This window comes from Phasianus colchicus, chromosome 16, assembly GCF_987193195.1.
Source record: "Phasianus colchicus chromosome 16, bPhaCol1.hap1.1, whole genome shotgun sequence".
Classification (NCBI taxonomy): Eukaryota; Metazoa; Chordata; class Aves; order Galliformes; family Phasianidae; genus Phasianus; species Phasianus colchicus.
This window is the reverse complement of record NC_143451.1, coordinates 15,919,534-15,943,428: the sequence shown is the minus strand read 5'-3', so window position 1 is coordinate 15,943,428 and position 23,895 is coordinate 15,919,534. Positions and strand designations below refer to the sequence as shown.

General features: G+C 39.3%; 1 protein-coding gene across 16 annotated transcripts in view; it reads right to left on the bottom strand.

The window, feature by feature from the left end:
* The window catches only part of LOC116237657 (uncharacterized), a 308,029-nt gene that overhangs the window by 202,298 nt on the left and 81,836 nt on the right, over positions 1-23,895 (bottom strand). For 15 of the 16 annotated variants that reach the window (XR_016471550.1, XR_016471551.1, XR_016471545.1 and 12 more), the window contains one exon: positions 21,915-22,003. The gene's annotated coding sequence lies outside the window, so the exon portion shown is untranslated. Of the gene's footprint in view, positions 1-4,416; positions 4,470-21,914; positions 22,004-23,895 lie in introns of all 16 variants that reach the window. The other variant, XR_016471549.1, reaches the window with a different exon arrangement.

Below are 23,895 nucleotides of genomic sequence, written 5' to 3'. Positions count from 1 at the left end.
GAGAGCTTAATCTTGCGAGAAACCGTGGTTAAACATTATAATTACTGAGACCAGCTATTTTAATATTGTGTTAATTTTAATGACCTTATTCATCAAAAGACTTATGAAATGGATGACTAAAGTTAAATGTATTCTGCTTAAACAACAAAGGATTTCAGGGACTCATGGCTCATGTTTAAAACTCAACACAGAAAGTAATCTGACTCATAACTCACTGCTCTGTAATGTTAGAAATCTAGGGAGATACTAAAAATTGTTAAGCAACGTTAGGGAGAGCAAACGATTTAATTAAACTAGTGTGTAATCCTTTTAAGGAATTCAAAGCTAGATCAGTGGGACTATACTGAGAAATTTGATTGGTTTCCTTTACTACCTCTCTTCCCTATTTCGAGTTGTAATACCACTACATCAAAAATTAATCACTTTAATTATCCACATGCCAAATTCTTGTCAAGAATCTCATTATCTCATGTCTAAAGCATTGCAATATCTTGTTCTCTAGTCTGGCTGCAGCCATTCTGATTGCTGCTGCACAAACAAGTCACCTACCAGCAATATAGTGACTTGGGAATGGAAGAACTGCCATTTCTGGTTGGAATGACTATAACTGCTCTCTTGGAAGATCAGTCGGAGTCATTCAGCAATTGCCATTTGTAGTCTGTAGGCTTGAAGAAAACGTGCTAATCCTTTAACATCCTTTGGATGGAAGGAAGCAGATGGCAGGCAGATATACAAATTGAAAATCAATTTCAAAGCTTCCTGACAAAGAAGATGATGGCAGTACTATGCTAGCTGAATGTCACAGAAGAATGGATTTAATTTTAAGATTTCTTCTACATTACTACAGACCAAACCACAGCATACTGAAGACAAGGCACAGGACCAGATAAGCCTCCAGGTCCTTGTGAAGTCAGAATATCTCTAGGTGAGACACCAATAGTTGAAGAAAAAAGCAACCAGCAGAAATATTTCCTTGCGTTCTTATAGCACACTAAGACATGTCAGTTTTCACCAACTGTTCACACTGATCTTGGTGTTTTCTACGACTTAGTTCCCCTTAGAAGCTCTACAAGCTACACCTATTTTGCCACACATAGACCCGTCACTCCAATAGCCAGACTTGTAGAAGAGCTTCTCAGCATCCTCCTGTGTTGAATCTAACAGAAATGCACTTTAGTTAAATGTTCAGTAACTGTTTATAAGCATTTTTTAAAGTTGTGAGATAACAGAAAACAAGAAAACCCTGCAGATCAGTAAGTGCTAACAATGCCTGATGAAGAATGTTTCTAGCCCCAGAACTGGGAGGGAGGGGGAGGGAGAGTTTCTATGATACTTAGATGAAATATGGAACTACAGAGATGAAAATACAAATGGAGGGCACTCTCTTTTTCCATAATTATTGCACTGGATCACAGAATTAAAGTCATCAAGTAGGAAAGATCCCGTACAGATTTCCAGAGATATTGCATGTTCTGACTAATTGTTTCAGCCTGGAGTAGCTGATTAGTGTAATTAATCTAAATTTCTGATTACCCAAAGGAAGATGTTCTTGGATGCAAAGGTGAGATGAAATGATTGAGTCTTCAAGAGGCTGACATGCAATAGCAAGTAAATAAGAGTATTTGAGAGTCTTGTTTGCTTGTCTCTCTGCCTTTTTTTTTAAAAAAAAAGGACCGAGGGGAATCAGGATGCAATAAGCCCAGACCTGTGCTGAGAGTACAATACTGAATGTTGTTGAAGTTTGACTAGCTCCTGACAAAAGATCTCTGCTAGTAACCTGTAATTCAGTACAGCAAACACGTCCCAGTTGTTCTGTCATGTCACTGAAAGAATATTTTAAAAGCTCCAGATAAGGAGCTAATGGATACATTTAGAAATTTTTTCTGACAGTCACCCAGCTGATGAGTACCCAGCATCTAGCTTGTCAGGATAGCTCTGCAAGGCCTTGCTGCCCGCGAGGGAGTCAACAGCTACCCCTTTATTTAGTGTCTGCAAACTCAGTATGCATTGGAGTCCTGCATTTAGATGCCTTATAAAACAGTAAAGAAAACTGGCCCTAAATTTGAATACCATTACCGTCTGACTACCTCCCTGATGTAGGTCCACCCTCATATTATGTACTTGTCTATCTGTATGCTGGACATTTTGGAAATTCTTAGAGACAATACTGAAAAGTTTTCTGAAATTAAAAATTAAAAAAAAATCACATCTATTGGCTTCTCTTGGTCAACCTTGTCATAAAAGGAAATTAAATTAGTTAAGCAGGACTTTTCCCTTATAAACTCTTAAGTTGGCTACAATTTGAGAAAGACAAGAACATTTACATAAATTCAAATGACAATGTGAGACTTTTTTTTTAAAGACTACATATAAATTACTTATCTAAAAAACATTTTAATGAATGCTAATTGAGAGAAAGCTATAGTAGTAGAATCCCCACAAGTGGCTATCTTCTTTTTGTTGTCAGTGCTGGTACTGATGATGAAATTTGCCTATTCCTAGCACTGCAGGAGGCTCATCAGCTACAGACTGAACTTACAATTGTGTTTCCATAAAAGCCATCATACAGTCACAGCCAAAAAAGCAAAAATTGCCATACTGCACCGTGCCTAGATCACAGTGGAAAAGCTAGATTTCAAGGGCCTTCAAATGCCCTTTAACTACTGTTACTAACTGTATGAGATGTTTATGTTCTTACTACCCTGGTCCTTTCAAACACAGCATTTTTAATCAAAGAGCATTTTGGCATTTTTTTGCCATTTTTAAAAACATTTTCAAGTTATCGTGCATGAACTTCCAGATAATGAAAATTAGGTTTCATGCTACTGGAACGAACGAAGGAAAAAGCAAAAAAAGGCACCACACAACAGTTTTGTGCCAATCTGATCAGAGCAAGGAATGCAATTGAAATATACGTGAAATAAAGTGGTAAAAACTTTCTAAAACATGCCTTCTCTTTGCCTTGGGAAAGAAGGACACAGTTTGCAAACGCACGTTAAGGGCTGTCTGTCCTTGAGCTGGGAGGCCTGTGAGCTTTCAAACACCTGCTTGACTCTCTGCATCCAGTTTATTTAGCTATTCTGTGCTGGAAAGGCTACGTTTGGCTTCCTGAGTATTATGCTAAACAAAAGGGTGACAAGTGTGGGCTGGAGGAAGGCTTGCCCTGTCATGTGCTGCCAGGGGCTGGTTCAGTTTTGAAAGGCTCACAAGACCGTAGCATTTTATATGTTAAATGGAGTTGCTTTATTTTAGATCCTAAGAAGAGCTTAAATCAGAAGATGACATTTCTCTAGGCCAGTGCACTAACCTTCAAAGTACTGGCTTTCTGAACTCAAGCACTATTTTCTTAAGGCTGAGATGTGCACACCTTTGGGTTCATCCAGAGCTGAAGTCCAACAAATTTACTGCTGTCAGTCAAGCAGAGCCACACACAGCCATTGACTTCCACAGGAAATGAACTCTCCTAAAATTCCCAAGAAAATACAGGAGGCCAGACGGAGTTCACACATACTGACTGCAAAGGGGACACCCTGTGGGGGCTTCCAGTTCCACAGTGCAAGCTGCTTTCTTGGCTCACAATGAGTTCAGGTGCAGGAGAGATATTTTCTAAATAGATCATTTCTCAATACTTCTTTTTAGTGAACACCATTATTTATACCATGTAGGTGCTGGTCCACAGAAAGAAATCAGGCTGGAAAATGGGATCAGCTAAGATTAGGCAGCATGGTGGTAATGGGAGAGCTGTGCTCTTCATATGAATTTTACTTTAATTTCAGTTAAGAGTTCACCTTTCTCTCTGCTATGCCGATTAGGCACTAGAGTATTAGAAATATCACATTCTAAGCTAGAAAAGCAATTCCATTTTCAAAAGCTAGAACACTTGAGCTAATTAGAGCGGCACAGATACTTTGATCAGAGATAAATTAATGCTTTGTATGATATTCTCCTCTTAGTTAACTTCTCTCAGTATTGCCTTCTAATTTCACATAGACACAAAAAAGATGAAGCTTTTTTTTCTGATCAGCTTGCTGTGAATTTAATAATAGTTTGCTAAGTGTTTGGCTTTATAAGAGTATACTATGTTTTTTTCCTCATTAACAACCTTATTTATATCACAACTTATTATAACATTGCATTGGAATACACAGCAGGAGAGCAATAAATGGAATGGGTATTTTATGCTTCGTTCCACATTTGTTATTACTTTCTCACTGCAGCAGGGATGGTAGGGATCACAGCTCTGGTACAGGCATGATAAGTAGTACTAGTGATTGTCTGCAGCCAGTCAATACTCATGCTCCAGCTCCTAATTCTATTAGGTTTAGCTGCACATTCTTGTACCCAAGGAAGCCTTCTTGCTGTGTAAGCTCTGGGGCTTCTTCAGCATTCGTATGTTGTGCACTTTAATGTACTTACTCAGTTTTCCAAGCCTTTTCCCCTTTGCATCATCCAGTCATAAAGGCCAGGGCCTACAAAAGAAATTATCTAAGAAACACTGAGGAATTTCTTAGAAAAGAGAAAAAGTAAACGAAGAAAGTAAATGAATCAAACTGTTCTCCAAAACTGTCTTTGATTATATTTGTCTATATTGTCTTTTCTGGTGCTGAGAAAAAAAAAGAAAAGCACAAGAAAATACATGTAACAGATTAGAAACATAGCAAAAAGCTTCAGAACTGTTCCTTTGTTCCATTTGCACAGTTAGCCAGCTGTCAGTCTATCACAGCACCTTGATTCATATTACTGACATTCTCATTTCCATCAATAAATTCTCACTGAATACCAAGAAAAACAGTCTTAATTTCAATGATACATTATTTGAAATGTACAGTAGTTCTGTAATTTGACATGTACAGACAGTTCATGAGCAGCAGTTGTCTCGGGCAGCTGCAAGTAGGCTACAGTAGTATGAGACAGCAAGGAGGAATAGCAGAGACCCAGGTCCCAACTCTCAACAGATGTTTAAGATTGCTAGTAATTTTGATTCACATTCACCACTGTGTCTACCAAACTTCAGTTATTCACATTCTATAAATTTGCAGTACTTCCTCTCACACTTCCTGTTTCTCCATGTTGTCAGAACCATGACCGTTACTTATTTTTCCTTGGCTGGCAGTGGGATTGTTGGATTTTCTTTACCTGGCATGCTAATGTGTAGAACTACTAGCTAGCTTTTCCAATGGAGGCAAAGACTTGATTTCACTGTGACACACAACATTTTTCTGTGCAGCTGAGTAGGAAGGATTGCAGCAAGGATGCAACAGTTCAGGAAAATTGACTGTGTTGTAAGTAAAACAGTCACCAGCACACCCCAGCTATTATTTTCTCAGGATTTCATAAAGCAGCTTGCTATAATTTTCATCGCTATTCCTTTAGCACCAAGTAGTCTAGCCTGTCCAATCCAGGGTTCTGAAGGAGCTGGCTGAGGTGGTTGCCGAGCCGCTCTCCATCATATTTGAGAAGTCGTGGCTGTCAGGTGAGGTCCCGGATGACTGGAGGAAGGGTCACGTCACTCCCATTTACAAGAAAGGGAGCAAGGAGGACCCCGGGAACTACAGGCCGGTGAGTCTCACCTCTGTGCCTGGGAAGATCATGGAACAGATCATCCTGGATGACATGCTTGATCACATGAGGAAAGGGCGTGTGATCCGTGACAGCCAGCACGGCTTCACCAGAGGAAGGTCATGCTTGACCAATCTGGTGGCCTTTTATGATGGAGTGACGGCATCAGTGGACAAGGGAAAGGCGACCGATGTCATTTACCTGGACTTGAGCAACGCCTTTGACATGGTCCCCCACCACATCCTTCTCTCCAAAATGGAGGGATGTGGATTTGATGGGTGGACCACTCGATGGATAAGAAACTGGTTGAAAGGCCGCAGACAGAGGGTGGTCATCAATGGCTCCATGTCCAGGTGGAGGCTGGTAACGAGCGGCGTCCCCCAGGGGTCTGTCTTGGGACCGGTGCTCTGTAACATCTTTATCAATGACGGAATCGAGTGCACCCTCAGCAAGTTTGCTGACAACACCAAGCTGAGTGGTGTGGTTGACACAGTTGAAGGAAGGGATGCCATTCAGAGGGACCTCAAGAGGCTGGAAAGGTGGGCTGGGTGAACCTGATGAGGTTCAACACGGCAAAGTGCAGAGTTTTGCATTGGGCCGGAGGAATCCCAAGCATCCCTACAGACTGGAAGGAGAGGTCCTTGAGAGCAGCCCTGTGGAGAAGGACCTGGGGGTCTTGGTAGACAAAAAACTTAACATGAGCCAGCAGTGTGCCCTTGTGGCTTGGAAGGCAAATGGGATCCTGGGCTCCATCAGAAGAGGGGGGGCCAGCAGGGACAGAGAGGTGATTGTTCCCCTCTACTCTGCTCTTGTGAGGCCCCATCTGGAAGACTGCGTCCAGGTCTGGAGCCCCCAGTACAAGAAAGACAGGGAGCTGTTGGAGAGGGTCCAGAGGAGGGCCACGAAGATGATCAGGGGACTGGAGCACCTCCCCTATGAGGACAGGCTGAAAAAGCTGGGCTTGTTCAGCCTGGAGAAAAGAAGGCTGCAGGGTGACCTCATTGCAGCCTTTCAGTACCTAAAGGGAGCCTACAAAGAGGAGGGGAATCAACTCTTTGAAAGTGAGTGAGAGCAGGACAAGGGGAAATGGTTTTAAGCTGAGGGAAGGGAGATATAGGTTGGACGTCAGGGGGAAATTCTTTACGGAGAGAGTGGTGAGGTACTGGAACAGCTGCCCAAAGAGGTTGTGGATGCCCCGTCCCTGGAGGTGTTCAAGGCCAGATTGGATGGGGCCCTGGGCAGTCTGGTCTAGCATTAGGTGGAATGGTTGGTGGCCCTGCGTGTGGCAGGGGGGTTGGAGATTCATGATCCTTAAGGTCCCTTCCAACCCTGGCAATTCTGTGATTCTGTGTTTTCTGTGGCTACAGCCACAGACTGCCCGAGGCTGGCAGAGACCTCTGGATCCCTCTGGCCCAAGCCCTGCCCCAGTGGGGCCACCCAGAGCAGGGTGCCCAGGCCCACATCCAGGAGGCCTTTGGAGATCTCCAAGGAGGAGACCCCACAGCCCCCCAGCCTGTGCCAGGGCTCCAGCACCCACACAGCACTGAAGTGCTGCTTGATGGTCAGAGGGAACCTCCTGTGCTCCAGTCTGCAATCAGTGCTTTTGGTCCTGGCACTGGGCACTACTGAAAGGATCATGGCTCCATCCTCTTTGCACCCACCCTTCAGGTGTTTATGGTCATCAGTGAGAACCCCATAAGCCTCCTCTTCTCCAGGATGAGCATCATCAGCCCTCCCACCCTCCCCTACATGAGAAGTTTTCCAGTGCCTTCTGCATCTTGATGACCCTTGGTTACATTCTCTCCAGTATGGTCACGTCTCTCTTGTACTGAGGAGCCAGACCTGGCCATAGAACTCCAGGTTTTGGCCAGTTATGTGCTCATCTAGATGCAAATGCAAATTTGTAGTAAATAATAGAGAAAAGCTTGTGAATATTAAACCTATTCGTGTTACACATGGGTGGTATTTCTAAAGAACTACAAAAGTATTGAATGTCTACCCACAGCATATTTGGCTTCATATTTCAGCTTCCCACATTCAAAGGTGTCCAGTAGCAGTACTGCAGTATGGAATCCACACAAACACTACTTTTCCACTCTCTTATCTGCTTTCTTGCAACTTTCTACAAGATAGTTCTTCACTGAGAACTACACTGCCTGTTAACCTGAATTCACAAGACGTCGTGGGCTTCCGGAAGCAGTAGCTCAATTAAAATTCACAACATTCAGCCTGGTTTCTAACCCTAGAGATTTCAAGTCCTGAGCAGTTGCTATTTTGCTGTAGTTAAACACACTTGACAGGCTGTAGCACAGCCTTAGTCAGTGGCAGTGAGCAGTAATGCAAGAATGTGATGCAAAAATCATTTTCTTTCCTTCTGTCAGGCACACTAATAATCTCCTTCCAGTTGTGTCACAGTGCTATGGGTTGCCTTTCAAAGCCTACTGTGCCACAACAGTAAACAAAACAAACACACACAGCTCATACGGAGCTCCCCAGAGCAGAGCCACTCTTCCCCCTGCCTACAGGAAAGCTGTGAGAGGGACCCAGCAGGGCTCTTTGCACCAGCTAAGGTGTTGCAAATTCAAGTCATGCCTGGAATACAGGAATATTTATACATCAAAGCAGCTTTCTCTCCGGTTACACATAAAAGATAAGCATGGAGAAGTAGTACTGAGTCCTTCCGCTCACTTAAAAAGTTATTGTATATAATATTCACATGCTACAAATAAGAAAGTATATATACATAAAGAGGTATTGCTAACGAACAACACAAAGTTCAACAAAGCCTGTTCTGCACAGTATTTATCACTGGGATTTCTTTGTAACTCATGGCAGAGCAGATGTCCATGCTCAAAATTTGTGCGCAGTCAGCTGCACGCATAAGGGAGCTCCCTACACTGTGTTCATCTCCCTGGTGGATTAACATTGGGATCATAAGAGAAAACTGAAATATAAAAGAGCATTTCAACCTTTAAGTAGTATCTTGAATAAAATCCTCGTCACATTAGGACATACCCATTGATATTTTCACATTGATAAAATTCACAACTCTATCCTTAAAGACTACTGCAATTTCTAAGATATAAATACACGTACTTGAAACAAGAAAAAAAATCCCTTTGGATTAAGATTTCCTAAACATATTTGCTGTTCTCCATTCACTTGCTGATGCCATGCTAAATCAGATGAACAGATACATTTTATATGGTAAGAATATAAATTTTATATGGTAAGAATATAAATTTTATGGTAAGAATGTAACAGAATTCTTCTCCACTTAATTATGTTACTACTGATGGCAGATGCTTGCCCCCATCCCACTAGTTTTCTTTCTCTCTAATATGGTGTCCTTTAGTTGGCCAGTAGCAGCAAAAAGCAAATATCCAGCAAGGTCATTAAAAAAAAAAAAAAAAAAGAAAAGGTTATACTGCAGGGATAATCCAATTTAAAACATGAGTTGTCTCACATGTAATTAAACGCGTGATGAACATAACCTGCACCATCCATATAAATGTCAGTGTTTGCCTAGAGGACTGACTATGGGGGATGAACATGGAGTGAAGGAATTAAAGACTGCATCTCATTCTGTAGAGTCTGCTTTTCTTTCAGTCATATAGCAGACCTCCTTGTACGTGTTACACGGTAAGCAGCAAAAGTGAATTTAAAAAGAGGGTGCACAGGTCAGATTTGGATTGAGACTTACTTCAACCAATCAAGAATTTCACTGTCATCCTCTTTAAAGAATACGTGATTTGCTTCTCAGTAGGAAGAGCAATAGATTTACTTGTTTCTTTCAACAGTAAGTGAAATTAGTAAATTATCGAATTGCATACAGTGAAGAAAAGATTTTCACAAAAATACATGTGAGTGAAGTTCCTGGTCTGTCGTGGTTTCATGAAGGCATTTTGTGAAGGCGTGGCTAAGCCCAGTTACTGGATTCAGCATACATAGCACTTTTCAGCTGAGGTTACATTTGTTTCCTAAATGGTAGAGTTGGTAAGTGTAATGAGCATCTCGGTACGTAATACTTGCTTACCAACTGCTAATGTGTTCACTTCCTGCTCCGCTTTTCAGACTTCTAATGTCAACAAAAGGGAAAGCAGATCTCGCATTGAATTCAGGGACAGCAGTCCTTTAGCAGGCTGCATTCATCACTTCTCTGTCTCTCACCACGCTTTTTCCCTGAGATAAAACCAGCAGTAGGGAAATTAGGTTGGATGTCAGGGGGAAATCTTTCATTGAGAGAGTGGTGAGGTGCTGGAACAGGCTGCAGAAGTGCCATTCCTGGAGGAATTAAATTTTGTCTTCACTTTTCCCGTCTGCTTATTGCAGAGCAACGCACTCGCTGCAGCTAGAATTTATGAACAAGTAGAAATTATCTGATAACGAGTTTACTACAATTTGACTGTTAACGCAGATATACCTTTTGACTGGTATTTAATTTATCACAATATTTAGAGACAGAAATGCACCACAAGCCATAATTTTATAGTTTCTTAGAAGATTGGCTTTTCATTTCAATTATCGCAGAGTTTTTCCTTGAAATGATTGCTTACCAGAATGGTTTAAAGTACTCCGGATTTGGTCAAATATTGGCTTTTTAAAAGTCAACAATTTCTGCTGTAAACAACCATGTAAAGACTCCTCAAATTGCATGTATAATTTTAACTTATCTATCACACAGCAGATAATAGTTCCCTTCTGATCAAGAAACCTTTGCACAGTGGCAGGCTTTTTATTCTTGATTATAATTGCTGAGCCTCCACATTTTCCTGATCTTGCACACTGTATTCTTGCACTTTCATTCTATTTCTATCACAGCTTTCAATAACATTCTTTTTAATATTCTATTACTTCTCCAAATTGATGTCAGCTTCGAATCTGAGTTACAAGCAAATTAATTAGCACATCTGTACTTGTTAGGCCAAGATCACAAGAAAAGTTTATTGAGACTTCTAAATGCATTATTTCAGTACTCCATCCTTCACTACAAACCATCATTACATATTGTTTACTCGTTTCTACTGACCTCAAAGTTATCGCAGAGATGTGCACAGATCATTAGTTCTGCACCTGAATTAATTTTCTATTCAGCACTGTCCTCATGAAATCCAGACTGACTAAATTATTTCTCAGTTTTCTTCTCATAAATAATAACAGATGATCACCTGATCTATCCACATTCCAATTTCTATTATTTTCTGTAAAGAAAAAAGTTCTAGGAGCTTACATCAGACTAAGAGTAAAGTCAGGAGCTCACAATGCCTGGCTTGCCTTCCTACACTCTAAAGTCTTCAGAACTTCATCTTTTACAACACAAAAATCTACCCCTCTAATATATCAATTTAATACGAGTGGACTTTAACCAGTGATTTCCTGCCCTATTGTGTTTTTCACAGCTATTCTATAGTTCACAGAATCACAGAAACACCAAAGTTGGAGAAGACCTACGAGATCATCCAGTCCAACCACCCACCTATACCAATAGTTGTGGACCTCTGTAACGTTTGTGTTGTTAACTAAAGGAATGTCTACAGTACAGAGACTCTCACAGATTCAGTGATTGCTTTATTAAGAAACGTGCCACCTACCCTACATCACAATATCCAGACACTATTAACGTGAGCAAATTTTTTTCTTCAGCTTGCATTTGGGAAATTAGAATTTTCAGTAAAGGACATAATCTCAATAGTATAAATCTTCCCCTCCCTTGCGGTCATTCTATCACATTATAAAGTACTATAACTACAAAAGAACTAATGCTATTAAAACATTGTGTCTCTGAGAAAAAACTGATCACATCCCAGAATACTCTTCTAGCGACAAAGATGTTTCGTCATGGTCTATTCTTATAATGAGAGCACAAAATAGAACAGCCTCTGTGCTAGCTCTCTTAGGCAGCGTAACATGATGGGAGCTTGTTATTAGCACTATAAATACTAATTTCAAGAGCACAAGAATCTGGTTATGAATATAGGTGCTTTGGGTTTCATTCCCAGCATTTGGAGTGCTCATATCTGCATGCCCATATCTTGCATTACCCAAGAATAGCAGAGATGAAGAAACGCGTGATTTTTCATTCTAGCCATGCAGGGATAAACAATGCCAGGCAATCAACGCATCTGAGTACTCAGCATCATTTCTCAACACACTAAACACGTTTCCTCCTTTCAAGCATGACTTCCCTCTGAATCCTTGATGGGCACAGCACAGTTGTGCTGTCAGCTCACAAAGCACTCTAATCCCACAGCACAAAGCTGTTGTGTGCTCTAGAAAACTTAGCGGAGCCATTTCTTGTCATTATTAAACGTGGGCTTATATGGCTTCAGGGAATAAAACTGATAAACACATGACAATAAAGAGGGAATGCTGCTTTCAAATGAAGTGTCCTAACATCCACATTATCTTCTAAATAATTTATATGTTTTTATATACTTATGAACAGAGAAATAATTTACAAAAAATGAAAGGAATAGATAACGTAATTGAATGTAATGATCATTTTGTCTGTTTTTTGTTTTTTTTTCTTTCCTCTTCCTTCTCTTGCCTGTTTGCTTGCAGGTTTTGTGTTTCGTTTGTGTTTTTTTCTCCCCCCTTCCTAAAGAAAGCTATATAATTCAAGCTATATATTTCAAACAACATTCATAGAACACATCTTAATTTTATTAACCAAAACAGGTTTTGAATTATACAGACCTATTAATCGTTACAAAGCCATCCCATTTCTTACTATTTCTTATTTACTGAGTAAACTTGTCCAAGACAGCAGCTACTAAAGATAATACACAGCTCTTCTCAGAACGCTGCTAAATCACCCTGCTACTCAGAAGTTTCTCAAATTAACCATGAAATCAAATTCTAAATAATAGAAGAACTTAACAAATGACAGATTATTGTAACATCATCTGCCCAAACAGCTTTTCTAAGTAACACAAGCCCAGAGTAGCAAGAAGGCTAGAAATTATTTAAATAATTGGACTTACTTTGTTGGCCTTTTTTCTTGCTCTATTCCTTAGGAGCCATACTCCATTGGAAACTCATTACATTACATTTTGTTTCCAGGAATATCTGGAGACTGTGATATTCAGAAGCTAATTCAAACATTTCCTGATTTTGGAATTCACCATTAAAAGGGCAGAGCATTTTAATAGCAAACAGCATGATGACCTGTCCCTTAGCCATAACATTAACACATAGGTGCTTAAATGCAGTAGCCTGAAAAGTAAACACTAGGCATAAAAAAGCATAAAACATCCATGACATTACTCGTATGTCTTTGGTTCATTTTTTTTTCTTTCCATTTTCAATTAAGGAGAGATCTGTAGTTCTAATGACTGGGTTTATATTTATTCTTACCTTTAAGTCATGAAAATAGAAGGATGTATTTTGTTATATCACAAACAAAAGGGGTTGTTTGATGCACAGAAATACCATTTCAGACCTGAATTTCTGAGCAGTAAAGATAAATTCATCATCTAAACTAAAAAGAAAAACAGGACTTCTGCGACCTACAAGCTAGACACCTCCTCCTCTCTAATGGCAGAATAAAATGAAAAATAATATTCAGGAATTTAGGCTTTTCTTCAAAAGTTTTTTTGGACTTTGTGCAGACCACAAAATACACTTCTCTTTACAATTAAAATAATCTTTTCAAGATGCTTTCATTCCAGTTTAAGCATTTCATTTTATTGCACTGTCCTGAGACATCTTAAGTTGATTCAGTGATAAACTGAACTTCCCCAATTGTGGCTCACTGATTTATGGGAATACTGATATTAAAAGCTTGCAATTTCAAATGTAAATATCGGTTTCTCAAGATTTGCAAATGCAGAGACTGATAACTTGTGTGACTACTAAAAACACATCATCAGAAACTACTCCTCTTCAGGCATTCTCATTTTATGAAAGATATTCTAATTTCTCAAAGGCTTTAACAGAACCAACCAGACTTTGTTCTTCAAGTTGCACAAAAGAAACTATTCAGTGAAGACTTATGGGGAAAAGACGGGGCAGGAATTAGAGTGCTATTTTAGAATAAGCTCACCCTGAGATCTCAGCAGTGGCCCCTGAAACATAATCAGTCTTCCTCAAGCTTTGCTGGAAGTACGCAGCTACTGGTGGCAGAAATCATTTCCAATTTCAGCCATTTTTGAAAGCACCAAACACAACCTCTTTTGAAAATCAAGTCTTGAATGTTTGACTTCAGCAGGAAGTTATGACTGAAGTTAATCTTTACCACCATACATTGTTTTTAAGTGAGTGCAGCAGTCTGTTTTAGATGTGACCGTTTGTTTTCTTTCTATCTCTTAGTAAATTTCAAGTCACAGTTAAAACTGTGATGCACAGGAAAATATCGTGACTTTTTTTGAAGAGCTTAAGAGCAAAAGTTTCGTCAGACAGATTTATGTCACCACTTGTCTCACTCTCCTATGTCCTTTGTACTCCGATCTACATTAGCAAGCACGTATAAGGCTCTAAATAAGGCAACAAGTTACAAAAGACAGACAACAAATCAAAGCAAAGCAAAGAATTTATGCCATTAGAGCAAGAGCACAAAGGCTGTCTGGATTTGAATTGGAAGTTTTCCTATACTGCAACCAATTGCACTCTCAACAGAGGAGCGTTCTCATCTAGAGCAAGAGAATCCTCTTTCTCAAATCTTTCACCTGAAGTTTGATCAAAGTACAAAGCATAGGACCAGTAACCTCAGGTGGAAAAGCAAATTATTCTTGTCCCAGGGGAACTATGGAGAGCTGACTCTATCTTTAAATCCTAAATGCAACTTCGGATGCAATTCTTCCTCTAGAGAGATTAAGAGATGTAAGCGTAAGGTAACAAACTATACTGTTTGATGTATTGCCAGAAGATGCTAAGATGCTACGATAATCAAGGTTGAAGGGACATGAATAGAATTTGTTCCTGCAAATTAATGTCTTGCTATCATGTAGCACTTGTGAGACTAGAAAACAACTGAAGCCAGAACTAAACAGGGCAACGTGTAATTTTTAAAGATCAGGCCCTAATGTTCCCTTTAAGCCTGTACCAGCATTTCAAAACAGGCCTTTGAATAAAACTGAATCTTGTAAAAGGATGGGCAAATGGCATGTGGATATCACAAGGTCTATCAACCTCCAGCATTTCAATGCATTTCTCATGATTTCCAGGCTTGATGTTTGCCTGTTGGGCATGAGTTAACTCTGCTTTCAGCAACATAATCCAACATGTACCCTTCCAGTTACAACTGCAAAAACACAAAAATAAAAGCAACAGAAAGGTACACTGACAGAAAGATTGGGTTATCTAAGTGCTGTAGGGTGGGTGTATATCTTCTTTATAATAACACTTCTAAATATAGTCAGTCTACCCTGCCTTCTGAACTGAAATAAAAAAATGCATTTGTAGTTTCAGATACCCTTAAATATATTGGATTTTAGACATATCTTCTGCAATAACACTGTCAAAACATACTGCAAATCTTTCAGAAGTTTAACTTTTGGCAGAGAACTACTTTTGAATAAAGCACCGCATGCTCACCTTCAGGATTTGCTCCGTTATACTGCGAGCTACTATCACTAAAACTAACTGCTGCAACAAAAAACAAACAGTGTCAAATGCCTGAGATTAAAAAGAAATGTCTCCTACAATGGAAATGAGAGAAATTTTCATTAACATGAAACAGAGGTCTATGTTGTGGACGTATCTGTCTACAGAATGAGGAAGAAAGAATGCCAACATATAGAAATCTGTTTTTGCCAGGTGGGACAAAACAATGCAGTATCCAAGCCTTACCAGAGGCCTAACGGAGCCTGCCTCCTAATTGAAAAGCCCTGGCTTCCTGCTTTACCTCCTTCCCATCCTGCATTCAAATTGTTTTAAGACCTTGCAACACAACCTCTGTTCTCAGATCCTGGTTTCCCTTGGAAGAAAACTGAGTACGCAGATAGGGATCGAGTTCCTCAGCACTGCAGCATATCTCAGCCTTGCTGAGACAGCCAAGGAGGAGGAGTGCATTTCACAATGCAGTCAGTGCCCCTGGAACTGGGGATGCACTGAGTTGCACCAAAGTCAACAGGACGCAGCAGGAACCCATCAATGTGCTGGGAATGTGACCTGCTTCTCAGGCAGCATTACCTTTTCTGTGTCCAACTGAGGAACAAGATACCCACTGACAAGCAAAGATGCACTGCCACTCAACAAATGGTGGCACTGAGTGTATTGCTGAAGACTCCTAGTTCTGTGGGTTGCATTTAGACTCCTATGAAACTCCAGAAACTCCTATGAGATCAGCTCCCATTTTTCTACTGTGTCTGTCTTCTGGCAAGTGACTGCAACATTTGTACTACTTATTTAATTTCATTATCAACTACACCAGATACTATTTAATACTTCTAGACTCAAGAGTCACCACAAAAAAAAGAATTCCCCTTTGTAGCTTTGCAATACATTCTACTCACTTGAAATAAATCAGGGACTAATTACTAAATTTCAAGAAGGTGGGTATTTTCAACACTAATTTTGCATGAAAACAAAAAAATTTTGAACACTTCAAATGTTTTTTCTGCCCTTTTTTTTTTTTTCCTCTCCAGATTTTTTTTAAAGTAGGAAAGGATATTATTCCTCATTTTCTTTTTTACTTTTTTAAAAAAATTTTTTTTTTAAATTCTTCTTCATATCTATAGCCTTTTCTTTCTCTTTCAGTGAAAGCTCCTCAAGTGATCCTTGCTCCAGCTGTACAAAGCATCTGTAAAATATTGACCAACTGGCAGCTTTTATAATGAATTCTAGGGTATGACACAACCTGAAGGACATCTGTGAGTTCTCCAACCAAATACTTAATAATTTATACATTCTCTTGAATCCTTTACCTTGAATATCATCCTGAAACTTTCCCCATTTGAAAAGTTGCAGATTTATTCTTTTTCTTGAATTTAAATCATTTTCCCATCTCCTTTTTCTATCTTCTCCTCAGAAAGTGAAAAAATGAAAACGCTAAGCATACTCTCTTTCATTCCTTCCCACTGTGTTAGCAGTGACATTTGTCTCCACATGTATATCGAGTTAAATTTGAAAGGTGCAAACGTACATACAAAGTTACATGAAATCTACAGATTTGTTGTGTCTGAACTTATACCTTTGTCATCTCAGAAGGGGTTAAAACCTACACTGCCTGTGACATAAAAGTGTAGCATGTCATTATTATTGGAATAGTAATGCATGCGTTGTCAGTTCTTCAGCAAACATCTAATGGTTACCTATAAACCTTATATCAAGCTGAAGGAATTTTATGTATCAACCATTTTCCAGCAGTAATAAACCAGCTGTTGTGCATTATTATTTATACGAATTTTATAATTAATTTTAAATTAGGTGATTAAATAGTGGTATAATTCACTTAGACATTAAGAGCATAATATTTCATTTGGGGTTCCAACTGTTTATGTGGAATTACATTAGCTGGAATTTAGGTCATTACTGTGTGAAAGTCAGTTAATGACAGAAAACAAACATAAGGCTTTGTGTTTGTAAGTCAGGAGACTAATAACATTTTGGAGATGACAATCTTCAGGAAATAAGATTAAGTTGGTATCTGTATCCTCCCTGATGTTGCTTCTGAAAAACAAAGTCAAAAAACGTTTGATTTTCCATTGTCATTCACCTAGAGATGCACACTGGTCTTTCTGTGCTTTCACAGTACAGGTACTGTAGGTCAGAGTGGTGAGACAATAATTTCACCCTAGCAAAAAGGCTGAAACTCTAGTTGATTTCCGAAGTTGTGGGTCTTATTTTACTTCCTCCCTCACCCCACTCCCTCTCCCCCTACTTTCCCAAAAAAAGGCAGGGAGGAGTTTCCAAGGTTCTAATAAATTCTCCCTTACACCCACTCTTATTTGGCTGATTAAACAAGTGGTAGATTTTCTAGTGACTTAACTCAAGCAGAGAAAAATACACGCTTTTTCAAATAAAACCAGGAAACACTGACTTAATCTTTAAGAGTGGTTCATGAACATTTTTTCAAATATTGAACTACTGTATCACTGGCAGCAACGTGCTGTGAAGTACTAACTACAAACATTCATCACTTCGTGATTCTATGAGGCTTACGTCCTTCCACATTTCTTCCCACACAGCCTCACTCCCAGACACTTGCATTTGTATGTGAAAGCATCATGTGTGGAGTGGGCTGTCTCTACCTACCTGGAAATCCTAGTGCTCACACTGATTTATATAGTGCTACACTGATTTATATCATGCTACGCTGAAACATTGTTGTTATTGCTAATAAGCAACTACATAAGAAACTACATCTGTACACACCTTCAACATTGCTGAGATTTATAAGGCAGAATAGCAACAGCTTTTGCACACTTTAACAAACTGTTCTGACAAATGATTAATTTCGAACTGATAGTCGCCAGTCATCCTCCAGTAGGTAACAAGAGCACGTACAGAGTTTACCTGTTGGTATACGCTAGAGATGCATCACAACATAAGCCTTTATAGCAAACCCTTATGGAACTGGACATAGTAACAATCCCATTGCTGGAGATCCTATTCCCCAGTCCTCACAGCTGGGGGATCACAACCACCTGTAGTTTAACTTGTCTGTCCTCTGTAAAAAAAAGGCAGTTGCATTGTCTTCTGCCTCTGCAGCTCCTGCTTTTACTCAGCACTCATTTCTATCCAGGAAAGTGACTTCTGTCATTCTAAGAAGCATAGCAGAATTGGAATAGTTTATATTTGCATCATCTTTGTCACTACACAAACAGTGGTCCCACTGGATGTGGAAATTCCTGGTGATTACTAAGCTTCACACATCAGCCATAAGCACATCAAGGGAAGTGCCACTTTATCCACGTGACTAGAGGATTCCAGAATCACAGTCTCACCCTGTTTATATTTAAGCTGTCTTATCTTCTGTGTTTTGTTTTTCATCATTTTAAAATTAGCTCTGGTAAAATTTATGAGTACCTTGAATGGAATCACAGGTGTATTTTGGTTTGATTACTGGTCTTTCAAATAACTCTGAAGAACTGCATATCATGCCATGAGGGGGAAAAAAAAAAAGAATATATATATATACACACATATATAGATAATATATATATATATATATCCTGCAGTAGCAGTGAAAGTTTCTTTTTTTTTTTAACCATGGAATACAGAACACTCAACTGCACATTTGAGCAAACACATAGAGGTATGCACACATGATATTGCAGCCTAAGAAAACATTCAAAGCACAGCTTCACAATATTTAAAAGACAGACTTGCCCTCCTCCAGAAGCTTTATTTTTACTTTTATTAGAGATGCAGAAGGTACTTAGTGACTCTTGATACACACCTGAATAGCAGGAGTTGGACCTAAGTCAGTACTGTAATATAAAAACTTAAATACAGATTTATGGATAACATGAATAAGAGAAGCAATAAAGTAAATTTTACAAAAGGAAGTGCAAACATTTTCTTTCCATAAGTAGGTGGCAGCTAGGAAAGCCTATTCTAAAATAACTCTTCTAAACACCCAGATCCCTTTCCTTGGGGATGTCCTGAACCTTCCAACTTTAGATATGTATATACACCTACTTACATGTATGTACATTAATCTACAGACATATGCTATAGATTACACACACTGGCAGAATTTCTTCATTTATTCAGCCTTGTGACTTTGGCTTATTTGTTCTGAGCTCTGAAAATAATGCTGTTTTTCCTGCCTGCTTCTCAGCCATCAAAGATTAATTAAATTCTTTTCTTGAGCAGACAGAACAATGTCATTTTGGGCATGAAATAGTAAATAGCTTTGAGCCATTTCCAAATTCATCAACATAATGTGCTAATATGCAAAAATATTTATTCCAATTTCCTGAATCAATGATAATGATAAAAGCTATTACTTCTGCAAAGAGTTATGGTGCTTTCATAATGGGGTGTTGTTACCAAATAATTTGTTTGGCAGACCATCCCATACACTTCAAAGAAGAATAAATTTCGTTCTTGAAATAAATAGAGATTATTTCCCATTCTTATGGAAGGCTGTTCATTTTTCTTTCCCTGTATACCACATATGTCTTTTAAAAATATTCTTTTTTCTGCTGTCAGACTGTTTTCTTTTCTTTTACCCTCCAGTCAGGGGGCTTTACCTTATAGCTTCCCATCATAATCTCATGCAATAGACTTCTGATGCCGAAATGAATTTAAATTCATGAGAAGCATGCATTCCTCATTCAAACGAATCATTGTTCTTGAGGAAAATCTTGCATGCAGGTAGTTCAGATGACAAGTCTAATTGCACTTAGTTTTTTGTAAATGCCTTTAATTTCAATTAGATTATTCTACTGATCAATAATTTTTCTATACAGTACCACATTACTTAAAACTGCAGCAATGCAACTTGATGTCTACAGGTCACTTCTACATCATCTGAAACTCTGAATTGTATGGTACATCACACCACAGTACCATCTGCTTTCTCACACCCCTTGCAATGGCAGCAATGTGAGATAGGCATTATCCAAGCAGAACTTCCTACAGAGGGAATTTGTTTAGCGATTATTTTGCTTTTACAGAGGAACTTTCCACATAAAGTAGCAAATAATTAGTTTAATCCTTCCAATTTCTATAAAGGGCTTTAGGATTTTACAGATTAGACATCAGCAATAGTTTTGTGTCTATTTACAACAGTTCTCACCTTACACAGGTACTTAACTCAAGCAGAAAAGAAGAAAACATCCACACGATGTTCAGTCCTGGGCTCCCTCACACAGCTCTCACCCCTGCTTCCAGCACCTTGGTACATCTCTTCCCTTATTACCATTCCAACCCCAAAGCAACTGCAGATACTGCTGTACAGTTAACAAAGGTTTGGCCAAGGGCCTTTTTTCCTTGATAACCAATACTCTAACTTTCTAATCCTTCCACAGTTCTCTACCACTAAGCCCCTTCAGGTGACAACGTCACCTGAATGTACACACACGTATTCAAGCATATAGAAAACCTGTTATGTTTTTGTCAAAAACGTTTTGAATTAGCACAACACTTCAAAAGATCTAATTATAACTGCTTAGGGTTTTGATTATCATTTTCTTTCAAATACTTATTTCATTATAGGACCAATTTGACTAGCTCTCCAGCAGGAGACTTGAAATCAGCTATTATCATCTTCCATTTCAGTAATCAAGTCACCAGTGAGGTTCTTGATCAATTGTCAATCCGTGCATCTTCATTAGAGTCCACTTGCTGTTCCCACAAAAGCACAGGCACAAAGCAGTCAGAAAAATATACTTACCTTCTTAATCTACAGAGTAGATAGTACTCAACACAAAGGGCTTTGTAGAGGATGCAGTCTGAATGGAAAGCAAAGGCTTATTTAAGATTAAACCAGAGGTGCCATCTAAAACAGTCCTGTAAAATACACAGCCTCTTCCTCCCCAGGCTCATTTTCCTGGATTTTGCCTTTTTACAAAATGTCCTCAGAGGACCATATGATACTTTTTCTTCTACATTTCATTGTTATTTAGCTTTCTGTTTTTCTCCCATGTCCTTCAGACTCTACAACCTTTGACATTGTGACAATGGACTTTTACAGATACAGGAAAAATCTGAAACTATTACAAGCCTTTCAGATGCTCTTAAAAGCTAAAAAAAAAATTCAAGAGGATGCCTGGCACACGAAACCAATTGAACAGGAGGCCCAAACAGCTGATCTTTCAAAACAAATTTCATATACTCAACTGTTCCAGCTCTCCTCCTCCCCACTTAGCTAGCCCATGCCAGCTCCCAACTGCACAGTGCGGATGGAGTCAGTGTGTTCTGGGGTCAGTGTGCTGTCATGAAACTGGGCAGGCATTGAATTCCCCAGCACAGCTTTTCAAGCAGATATTTGGAGCAGATATTTGTTAGTGATTGTACCACGCTTTAATGGAGTAAATTAAACCATGTTTGCATTCAATTTCTGCCACAGAGATTAAGGTTTGGAATTAACTTTGTTCCCTAAAGCTCAGGTCCATTTTAGTAGTTGGTGCCAACGTGATCTAGGAGTAACCAAATGTAGAAGGGTCAGAATCATAACTGGAAACTCTCGTCCTGAAATCCAACACTTCATATGAGAGAGTGAGTGTGTGAGCAAACACGTGTTTGGTTTTCAATTATTAGTTTTACATTTCGGTTTTCTGCTATGAAAATATGCCATTGACAAAAATAGTTTTTTTCAAGATTTTATCTTCAAATTTGTTCTAAGAACTAAAAGGCATCACCAACAGTTTGCTGGCTTGTTCTATTATTGCAGGCTTCAGTGTGATAGATACCATCTCTATAGTGCCAGACAGCTGAACAGGAACTAAAACAGTGCAACATACCAGTGTGCATGGCAGGAATCACCCTCTGTTCTCTAATGGACGCATACTTCTGGAAGTCGGAAATTTTGCCAAGACGAGAGATTTCCTTTCTGCAAAACAAACAAGCAAACAGCTAAATAAAAGCAGCAGTTCTCTCTCATTTTCCTCAGTATTCAAAGCAAGGAAAATTGGACTTGAAATTTCCCATTTCAATCTATGGTTACAAGTAGAATATGTAGGGCTTCACAGCGTTGTAACTGGTTTAACTGATATCACAGAAAAGAAGCCCATATTCTAGAGGAGGTGGGAAAGGATCGGATGAGGAAAATCAAACATGAACGACCCTTTGTCCTTTACAGTATTTACTCCCAACCAGCCTGTTTTTAAATGAGTGAACTCTATTCATATTTGCAGGAATAAATAAGAACCAAAGCTACTTCCTGAGTAGCAGTGATTCAACACAAAACTAGGTGTCAAATCTGCCTACCAGACTTGGTTGTTAACCTCTGCAGCCAGTACACAGGATGACAGATAATATCTCAAGATCAAAACCTCACTAGGTTCAGTGTGTCCATTTTATACCATCTCTGAACATCCGCCTTGCACAGCTGCAGAGATCAGCCTCTCTTGTGGATAACAAGGGAGCTATACACATAAGTGTAAAGACTTCTGTAACATCCACATCAGCCTACACTGAAAATTGGAAGTAGATTAAATGCTTCAAAACAAGAAGTTATGATGAAATTCAACATCCGGTAGAAAAATAATATTATTCAAGGTTGAAGTGCTTTGTATTCCAGTCTGAGAAGGCCAGAGCCCTTTTTCAGTCTGATCCATTATAATGCACTACGCATTTATGCTGAGTAAGGCTGACTTTGCCCTACCCCATTAATATCCACTCTATCCCATTAATATCAATTTGAGTAAGCACAGCTGAGAACTGCATATACTTTTCAAGTCTGGAGTCACAAATCATTCCCATTTGTTCCAAAAAGGCAAAACTTACAAGTCTTTCCAGACACAAGGTAAATGATGTGTTTGATAGACACAGACTGATACTGAAAATCACCTGTTTCTGGTCAAAGCAGGTATGGGAGAATTCTTTTTCTGAATATCTAGATTTACTGGTGGCAAAAGTAAAGTATGTTCACTGATAATACATTTTTATATTAGTACTTAGCATTGCTACTGGATTGCAATTAATGCAAAATTTAATTACTGTTATCATATTGTCACAAAAATCTCCTGGCTTTTTATACTTCTTAGGCAAACTCCAAAAAGCAACTTATTTAAATGGAAGATGGTAACATATCACAAGATCTATGCATCTTATTAATCTGGCTGACAATTTTGCACTTTGAATACTGGCCATTAAGAATGGATGCAAGCAGGGATTATTCAGTAATTCTGCAGAAAGCAAAACCAGCCATACAAGAAGGTAGAGATGATACAACAGAATAATAGAATGGCTTGGGAAGGGACCTCAAAGATGATCCCCGTTAGATACTGAAAGGCCTCTCTCAGGTCACTTTGCAGCCTTCTCTTCTCCAGGCTGAACAGCCCCAGCTCTCTCAGCCTGTCCTTATAGGAGAGGTGTTCCATCCCTGGCATCATTTTTGTGGCCCTTCTATGGACACGCTCCAACAGCTCCATGTCTCTCCTGTATTAAGGACTCCATATCTTTACTTTAAGTGAAGCCTCACCTGCACAGAATAAAGGGGTAGGATCACCTTCCTCGCCCTGCTGGCCACACTGCTTTTGATGCAGCTCAGGATACTTGGCTTTCTGGGCTGCAAGGGCACATTGCTGGCTCATGTCCAGCTTACCATCCACCATTACCCCTAGGTCTGTTACAGCAGGGCTACACTCAATCCTTTCATCCCCCAGCTTGTATTAGCAGTGGGGGTTGCCTTGACCCAGGTGCAAGATCTTGCATTTGGATTTGTTGAACCTCATGAGATTCACTTGGGCCACTGCTCAAGCCTGTCTATGCCTCTCTGGA